We start from the raw sequence: 10,547 nt of genomic DNA, 5'->3' as shown, positions 1-10,547 counted from the left end.
CTGGTGTGCTTAGTGTGCTACGATCTGCGAATAAAAGTAAGACTGTCCGTGAGCGCTGAAGACCAGAAGAGGTGTTGACCATATGCTAATGTTTGAGAAAGTTTGAGCAAGTGTTATGGCAAGTACAATATGAGGCTCCTTATTACCTAATAACATTATAATCATCTTTTCATGTGCATGTGTCTAATACGATGAAACATTAAGGACATTACCTAGTATACTTTTGTTACCTTGTTCCTTGCTACCTACTGGGTTTATGCATATGGGTAGTTCTTGCTAGTTGCTCTACTTTAATGATGAAACCTCCATAATATTGGCTAATGGCATATGCAATGATGTTTAAAATGTGATTTTTTTAGCAACATGGAATCCCTAAGGACTTATCTATGAGCACAATTCAGGACTTACAGTACAACCATGAGTGCTACATGGCTCTGGCTTTAGTTTAAGTATGAAGACCTTTTCTAGCTTGTTAGAGGTTACCTTCGTGGCGCAAAAGGGGCTTCACGAGTCGAGTATAGTGCGGCCTCTGTCCTTATGTGTATAGCCTGCGTGGAATATGCCATCGGAAAGGGGAGCTCTACATCTGCTTGTCAATTGAAAATCTAGCGGTCCTAACTTGTTAAACGAACCTTTGAAAAGAATTCATAGTGAACCCTGCCGACCTTCATTGGTAGTGGGTCAAGAGGCTGATCACCTCGGACGAAAGGGTAAATCATGGCTCATGGTGAAAGTGTACAACCTCTGTGTAAAACTGGTATATCAGCCATGCTCACGGTCACGAGCGGCTTGGGAAACTGATGGAATAATTGATTCTTACACTGGTATTCTATGATGTTGATGCTCATGTTTGATCATTATTGTACTATTGCCATTACTTTGATCATATGGGAATTGGAGCTTAAGCATAATATAGCAACTCAGATTCTAATGGTAAAACATGATCTACTAAAATTGCTTACCGCAGTTCAGCCGTGTCAAACCATTTGAGCCTTCATCTCCTCATATTATGCTTGTTAAGCGATGGTATGCTTACGCTTGTTTTACTTTTCAATTACTTTGGAAAAATCCCAGATGGGTACCAGATGTTGGAGCTAGTGAGTTTTCTGAGAAGTGCTAGGCGTATGTACCCCTAGTCAACCGTTCTTGTGGTGTTTGGAGGCTTTGCTGAAGATTAGAACTTATGATTCCGCTACTCTGATAAGTGCTTTGTCTCTATGTACGTATTATTATTTGATATGTAATAAACACTGTGCTTGATACTATGTAATTTGTTGTCATATGTGTGTGATTGATTCCTGATCACATATATGGTGTACATCTGGTTTTGTTCTTAAAACCGGGTGTGACATAGATGGATATAGCCACGGTTGGGCTGCAGAACATTTGCCTCGTACCAGCACATCGAGAGCTTCCCAACTAGGAGGCTCAAGCTCAAGGATGAGTAGTCCCTGGACTTATCCTACGATGCCATTCAAGTCCCCGAATTTTCAAAATGCATTTTCAAGTCTACAAAATTGCACTGTAAAAGGTTCTTGTTTGGTTTTAATTCTGCATTTGTTTCAGTTAGTCGGCACAATTAGTTTTAGGAAGACCTATTCACCTCCTCTCTAGTCTGCCATCTCGACCTATCGCTTTGGTATGAGATGTCACCATGGTCCCACTCTCAAAATGCCATTTCAGCTCCCCACACTTGTCCTAGGACTTTATCTAGATCTCCAAACTTGTCAAAAGGTGTCGTCTAGATCCAAACGAGCCTCTTGCTCATATTCCACATTTGAGAACTATGGGAATCCCTATTCAAAGATGGATGCTGAGCCCTTACTAATTGGTGGTTCCTAGAAAATTCTCACATCAATTAGAAATAGTTTGTTCATTGATTTGGTACATTAGTCGTTATCGATAATAATAGTATTATGTCTATTATGTTTTCTAAACAATACCTATCTCTTCAATTACCAAAATACTCTAATATTTCAATTACCCACCTTTGGTCTTAGTAAAAATATCTTGAATTAATTAACCCTGCCAATTTTTCTTTTAACTTACATACATATGTCATTAATGAAAATATCCCAAAGTATTTATATATATACTCTTCTAAATTATCATTTTTAAAAATTTTCATATTTGGAAAACTATAATTCAAGTATATATACATGACTTTGTGTCAGGATTCATACCACGTGTATATGTAAGCATGATGCGATGATCATATCTATACATCAAACACATATGCTAAGATTTAAACTAACACATGGAAAACCCACATAGAGGCACGATACAAAGGAGAACACTAAGAATAGGGATGAAAAAATGTATAAAATAATTGGTAAGTAAAGTCTATGACAACAAGGCAAAGATGAGAGCATGCACATATACATATGAGTTGCATGTTAGAATCTTAATACTACTATAACTGGAGGTCTTCAATAGAGCCTCCACGTTAGGAGGTCTTCAATAGAGCCTCCACGTTGATCCTCACGTGCACACAATATGGAAAAAAAATATAAACCCTTGAAATTCTCATAGAAATTAGAATAGTTTCACTATCAATTTTGTAGACTCGTAATCATAATTGCCAATAACAGCTTTCGGGTCTATATTTTTATAGTTGTCAGATCTATTTTGTTTCCTAAAAAGTTACCCACTTCTGTGGTTATAAAAATGCATAAAGTAACCCCTAAATTTACTTTTAAACTACCCACACTTGCTATTATAAAGATAATTTATAGTAAGCCCCTAAATTTTTCATTTAAATAATTGCCTCACAAATTCTCTATGATAAATTTTGAGATGTTACTTTAGATAATTTTATATGTTTTAATTGAAACATTGTGATATATCAATACTAAGCATTCATTTTATCACATATAAAACAGTACTACTGCACATGCAGTCCTTTCATAGAGGAAATTCAACATCTAAGTGTCATATGTTGCATGGTAAAATAACTGTATGTGCTATTTTAGTGACTAAGAGTACAACCTTAGGACCTATAATCATGTCCATTGTTAAATAAAACATATAAAATGAAAATTATGAATAAAATATACTATAAGCACAATATCAACTTAACATGTAGATAAAAATTGCAATAACTAATAAGATCAAAAGCCGATCCATGATATAAAAATAAGGACGCAATAACCAGAGTCGTAATAACTTAAGCTACGATTTAAACTAAATACATATTAAAGATCCATAGAGGTACAATGCAAATGATGAAAACACAAATAGTGTAATTGATAAGTTATCACAACCACAAAGATAGTATAGATATATAAATGGGTATTTTTGTTAAGAAATGAATGAGAGAGAGAGGGAGACAAAAATATAAGCAATTTTGATTAGTTCTATGTACTAAATTTGTTCACAAAAACTTTTTAATACTTATGTAACGTAAAATTCTAGGCCAGTGTATCAGAGCATAGGTTGATGGGCTTGTATAAAGAAATTAGAGAGACCGCAACAATAAGCCACTTTGATTTAGATATATGTCCCTCTAAATTTATCTATGAATTACAAGCACGGTTGGTAGACAAGCTAGTATATTAGTGTTGTCCGCCACTCCTCGTCAGCTTAGTTTTCTTATGTAATTAGTAGGTGCATGCAATGCAACTCAGTACTTTGTGCTAGTTTGTACATGAATTTCAGTTGTCTGTTCTAGTTTGTATCCTCCAAGGTATATAGTCTAAACTATGTGCTATCGGCAACTACTACACCACAGTACCGCATCACCATCACACATGTGATGCTAAAAATTTTATTAATAGATGGATGATCAGTCGCTTTAGACATGTGACGCTAAAAATTTTATTTATCGATGGATGATCAGTCGCTAAAGATAACTCACAGACCATTTGTCGCTTATTCCCCATTTACTGATTGAATATCTGTCGCTATAAATATTCATAATTACCGTTAATCCATCAGTCGCTAAAAATAAATATACTATCAATCTGTCCATCGCTAAAATAGGCCCCACACCCAGCTCGCGCGCACTACAGTGACAAACCCTAGACTCTTCTCTCCCCAAATCCCAAATCCCAAATCCCAAATCCGGAGAAGTGCCGTCACCTGTTCTTTCCTCTCTCACGGGCCGCCGCCAATTGTTTCCTCTCCCACCGTGCTCTCTCTCTCTCTCTCTCTCTCTCTCTCTCTCTCTCTCTCTCTCTCTCTCTCTCTCTCTCTTTCATCTCTCCCTCCCTTCCAATTCCAACCCGCTCTTCCATGAATCCAATCCCCGGCGCTCGATCGCCTCTCCCTCCCAAATCCCGCCCCACGCACCTAGCCCAAAGCCCCCGCCCTGCCCTTCCCTTAGAACCCCCGTGCCACCCTGCTGCCCCACCTACTACAACATTGCCTCGCCCACCCCAAAGCCCCGCCCGCCTAGCCCCCGCTCGTTTGACGTGAGATGTTTGTCCCTAAAACGTGGTAACAGACGCCTTGTTCTCACCTCCTCCCACTTTTCTCTCTCCTCAGAGCCTTCCTCTTGGCGAGGCTGGCCCTCTTGGAATGTTAGGAGGCGGCATCGAGCTGAGGACGTGACGTCATCAATCGAGGACGCCCAGTGGTGGCGGATTTGGTGCACCGACTGAATATGCGGCAATGCAGGATGAGGCGGCGGTGGCCGGAGCCGGGATTCAACGGCGGTGGATCTTGAGCACGGGCCAAGGACACCACGGCGGTCGATCTCGCGTCCCTAATCGGTCCAGCAGAATTTGTTTGTTGCGTCTCTGATCCCCCTCGGTTCCATGTAAATTGTTTGGCCCCTGTTCTCTTCTTTAATTTCTATGGCAGCCTGGTAGGCATGCTCTTATTCTCTAATTGCTCCTTCCTCTGCTTCTGTTTCTCTATGGCAGGTCATCATTGAAGAGATCTTCCATTTCTCTGTGGCAGTACCCCACTGAGGCACTAGTAGAGAACAGACCTTTGATCCTCGGCCAAAATGGACTCTAGTCCCAGAATTTTTTGCCCCCGGGACTAGAAATACCTTTAGTCCCGGTTGGTGGCTCCAACCGGGACTAAAGGTCCCTGCCCAACGGCTACTGCGCCAGACAGAGGTGGCAGGGACCTTTAGTCCCGGTTGGAGCCACCTAACCGGGACTAAAGGTATACTTTTACTCCCGGTTGGTGGCTCCAACCGGGAGTAAAGGTCTACTCCCGGGCCGTGGCTGCGCCCGGGGTTGGAAAGTTACCTTTAGTCCCGGTTGGAGCCACCAACCGGGACTAAATAGTTCTCCCTTTATATATCGGCCGTCTCCTTCTTCCTCCCCGAGCCCGAGCTCAGCACATTTTGAAGCTCACTGAACTAGTGTTCTTGCTTCCTCCCTCCCTCCATTGTTCCTCCATCCATTCTTCGATTCCTCCGTCGATTTCTTCGATTCCTCCGTCGATTCTTCAGTTGTAAAGGTTACCAATCTCATACTCTCATTTTTCACCATTTTCTTATGCCATTTTGTTCACTATATATATTTATGGTTCTTTATTGTGGTTTTTTTTTCATTTGTAAGCATTTTGAGCTCAAAATCACTTCAAGCTTGCATATTTACATGAAAGAAGGTTAAAGTATATATAAATATAAACTTAGAAAATAGTTAGAAAATTATAGCAAATCCGTACTAGTTGAACTTGCGGACCGTGTTCAGGTCGGCGAGCATGTTCTCTGCCGAGCGGTAACGGACGTCAAGGAGGAGCTTTGATTCTACGAGGGAGAGCGACAACGGTCGTGGAAGACCGTGTTCCCTTCCTCAGTAGAATCGGAGCTCTTCCTTGACCAAGTACGGTGCCGTCCGGTGGAGAAATGCTCGCCGAGCTGATCACGTAAGCAAGGTCAACTAGTACGGATGGTTATTTATTCACATGTCCCGATATCATCGCAGTAGTCTGTCAATCACCGTACCTAAACGTAGTATATATAAATATAAACTTAGAAAATAGTTAGAAAATTATAGAAAATCCGTACTAGTTGAACTTGCGGACCGTGTTCAGCTCGGCGATCATGTTCTCTGCCGAGCGGTAACGGATATCAAGGAGGAGCTTTGATTCTACGAGGGAGAGCGACAACGGTCGTGGAAGACCGTGTTCCCTTCCTCGTAGAATCGGAGCTTTTCCTTGACCAAGTACGGTGCCGTCCGGTGGAGAAATGCTCGCCGAGATGATCACGTAAGCAAGGTCAACTAGTACGGATGGTTATTTATTAAAACATGTTTTTGAGCTATAATGTATTAAAAAATGAGTATAGAGATCTAGATAATTTTATAGTTTCTTAATTTTATTTGTTTATAAAAGGAGAAATTTATAGTGTATTAAAAAATGAGTATAGAGAGTAGATGGCAACTGCTTCCGGGTCCTCGGCCTCTCATGGGTTTCCAAAGCGACTTAGGCCGGGCCTTCCTCTCATTCCATGCGGCAAGTGTCGTGATGAGACGAAGATTGTGATGGAGTACCGAGTGAAGAAGGAGGGTCCCAACAAGGATCGTATCTTCTACAAGTGTCCGGATCGCAATGTGAGTTATTTTATCGTATTTATTGATTATGGTTAGTTTATACCTATTTTCATGATGGTTGTGATTAAAGTTCTAATTTCAGTGGGATGGCAGTGGACGATGTTCAGGCTTCTACTGGGAGGAAGAGTATGTTGAACTCGTGCAAAAATATCTTGCACAACAGGCAGATACGGCGCCTAATGAGGCAGTGATCCAGCCGAAGAAGCCCAAAGATGTTGCACAATCGGGGGATCTGTCTGTTTTAGTTGAGATTGGTCGCGAAATCCTTGTGCTCCTGAAATGTATTTTAGCTTTAGTTCTTTTAGTGGTAGTTGGGATTGTCTACATTGTAGCGATGCTTCATAAATTTGTATCTTTTGTGGTGGCACGCATGTTGTATAAATAATTAATTATGATCTAGGTTTTAATATGATATTTATGTCATGTAATATAGATGAGCCGTCATTGGATGTATAATGCTGATCGCCGCTCCCAAGAGTTCATTGACGGCGTGCATTCTTTGTTACGTGCGGCCGAGGCAAACAAACGCGACGGTTTCATGTGCTGCCCATGTGCCATATGTAAGAATACGGTGGAATATCCTTGCTCAAGGACTCTTCATTCACACTTGTTCAAGTCGGGTTTCATGCCAAACTATATTTGTTGGACAAAGCACGGAGAAACCGGTGTTGTAATGGAAGAAGGTGAAGAAGAACAATGGGACGACAATGATATTATTCCTGATGGTGCGTGCTTCAATGATACTGCAATGGGAGAAGCTGAAGAAGAGGTAGCCGCAGAAGATGAGCCGGCTGATGATCTTTCTCAGGTCATTCAGTGACGCACAAAGAGAATGTGAAAGTGAAAAGGAGAAGATCAAGTTCGAGCGGATGCTAGAAGATCACAAGAAATTAGTTGTACCCAACTTGTGATGCAGGGCAAAAAAGTTGGGAACCACACTAGAATTGCTGCAATGGAAGGCAAAGAATGGTGTACCTGACAAGGGATTTGGAGAGTTACTAAAAATCCAAAAGAAGATGCTTCCGAAGTACAATGAATTGCCCGCCACTACCTACGAAGCAAAACAAGTTGTCTGTCCTATGGGGCTAGAAATAGAGAAGATACATGCATGTCCTAATGACTGCATCCTGTACCGTGGCAAAGAGTACGAGAAATTGGATGCATGCCCGGTATGCCATGCGTCGCGGTATAAGATCAGGCGAGATGACCCTGGTGATGTTGAGGGCGAACGTCCGCGTAAGAAAATCCCTGCCAAGGTTATGTGGTATGCTCCTATAATACCACGCTTGAAACGTCTATTCAGAAACAAAGAACATGCAAAATTGTTACGATGGCACAAAGAAGACCGTAAGGTAGACAATATGTTGAGACACCCTGCTGATGGGTCCCAGTGGAGAGCAATCGATAGAGAATTCCCGGAGTTTGCAAATGACGCAAGAAACTTAAGGTTTGCTTTAAGTACAGATGGTATCAATCCTTTTGGAGAGCAGAACAGTAGTCATAGCACTTGGCCTGTTACTCTAAGTATCTACAACATTCCTCCTTGGTTATGCATGAAGCGGAAGTTCATTATGATGCCTGTGTTCATCCAAGGCCCAAAGCAACCTGGCAATGACATCGATGTGTACCTGAGACCACTTATTGACGAACTTCTCATTTTGTGGAATAAAGAAGGTGTACGTGTGTGGGATGAGTACAAACAGGAACACTTTGATCTGCGAGCATTGTTGTTCGTAACAATCAATGATTGGCCTGCTCTAAGTAATCTTTCAGGACAGTCAAACAAGGGATATAATGCATGCACACACTGCTTCGGTGATATTAGAGGTGTATTCTTGAAAAAATGTCGAAAGGTCGTGTACCTTGGCCATCGTCGATTTCTTCCTGCAAATCACCCTGTAAGAAAGAAAGGCAAGCATTTTAAAGGGAAGGCAGACCACCTGACCAAGCCTCGCAACCGAACCGGTGAGGATGTACTCGATATGGTCAATGATGTGAAAGTCATCTTTGGAAAAGGACATGGAAGCCAACCTATTCCGAAAGACGCTAACGGTCACGCACCCATGTGGAAGAAGAAGTCCATATTTTGGGACCTACCCTATTGGCAAGTCCTGGAGGTCCGTAGCTCGATCGACGTGATGCACCTGACGAAGAATCTTTGTGTGAACCTGCTAGGCTTTATGGGTGTGTATGGAAAGCCTAAGGACACATTTGAAGCACGACAGGACCTGCGTTGTTTGAGAGAAAGAGACAACCTGCATCCAGAGAAAACAGATGATGGACGCCATTACTTACGTCCTGCTAGCTACACTCTAAGCAAAGAGGAGAAGGAAATATGTTTGAATGCTTAAACAACATCAAGGTACCATCTGGATTCTCCTCGAATATAAAGGGTATTATAAATGTGCCAGAGAAGAAATTCTGTAACTTAAAGTCCCATGACTGTCACGTTCTCATGACGCAATTACTTCTAGTTGCATTAAGAGGAATTCTACCTCCAAATGTACGTCTAGCCACCGTGAAGCTATGTGCATTCCTCAATGCAATTTCTCAGAAGGCAATTGATCCAACTGATCTAGCTAAACTACAGAATGATGTGGTTCAATGTCTCGTCAGCTTTGAGTTGGTGTTCCCTCCTTCCTTCTTTGATATTATGACACACCTCCTAGTTCACCTAGTCAAGGAGATTTTCACTCTTGGTCCTGTGTTCCTACACAACATGTTCCCCTTAGAGAGATTCATGGGAGTCCTGAAGAAATATGTTCACAACCGTGCTCGCCCAGAAGGAAGCATCACCAAGGGCTATGGAACAGAAGAGGTCATTGAGTTCTGTGTTGACTTTATTCCCGACCTTGACTCGATTGGTGTTCCTGAATCGAGACATGAGGGGAGACTAAGCGGAAAGGGGACACTAGGGAGGAAAACATATATTGGTACGGATGATGATTATTTCAATAAAGCACACTACACAGTTCTACAGAACTCCTCTTTGGTAGATCCGTATATTGAGACACACAAGGATCTCTTACGATCCGAGTTTCCAGGGAAGACTGAAGCTTGGATTACGCGTAAGCACATGGAAACTTTCGGCGGTTGGTTGCGAAAGAAATGTCAAGGTGATGAGAGCATCCATGAGCAAATGTATTTATTGGCTATGCAACCATCATGGCATATCAGTCACATACAAAGGGTACGAGATAAATGGGAACATATTCTACACAGTAGCCCAAGATAAAAGGAGTACCAACCAAAACAGTGGTGTCCGCATAGATGCCACAGACCCGAATGGGAATAAGCAGACATATTATGGACGCATAGATGAAATATGGGAACTAGAATATGCACCTACTTTGAAGATCCCATTGTTCAAGTGCCAATGGGTCAAGGTGACCGGAGGCGGGGTAACAGTAGACAACGAGTATGGAATGACAACAGTAGACCTTAGTAATATTGGATACAAAGACGAACCATTCGTCCTTGCCAAGGATGTGAATCAGGTGTTCTATGTCAATGATATGTCTACCAAACCAAAAAGAGGGAAAAACGATAATGACTCAACCAAAGAGCCAAAGCGCCACATAGTTCTTTCAGGGAAAAGAGTCATCGTGGGAATTGAGGACAAGTCGGACATGTCAGAAGAATATGAAAAGGATGACCGAATTCCGCCCTTCAAAGTGAACAAAGACCCTAGCATCTTGGTAAATGATGAGGACACTCCATGGTTACGAAGCGATCATAACCAAGGGACATACATAAAGAAGAAGTTCACTGCTGTGCCCACTTGATGATATAGTGATTTAATATAGTGTGTGTTTGAGATATTATGTAATAATTGTGAATTCAGATGTTTATTATGTCATGTTTCAAATTAAATCAATGTTTGATTTGGTGGGATTTCTCTCTCAAAAAGGTAAATTAGGATACTGAGTGATGAAAAATTAAAATATTAACGTTAAAATGATGTGAAAACAAATTTCCTGTCCAAAACCAATAGTTTTAATAATTTTAATTAAACACTACATTTTTGCATTAACG

This window comes from Miscanthus floridulus, chromosome 15 (genome assembly GCF_019320115.1).
Source record: "Miscanthus floridulus cultivar M001 chromosome 15, ASM1932011v1, whole genome shotgun sequence".
NCBI classification, from domain to species: domain Eukaryota; kingdom Viridiplantae; phylum Streptophyta; class Magnoliopsida; order Poales; family Poaceae; genus Miscanthus; species Miscanthus floridulus.
Note: the sequence above shows the minus strand (reverse complement) of the source record.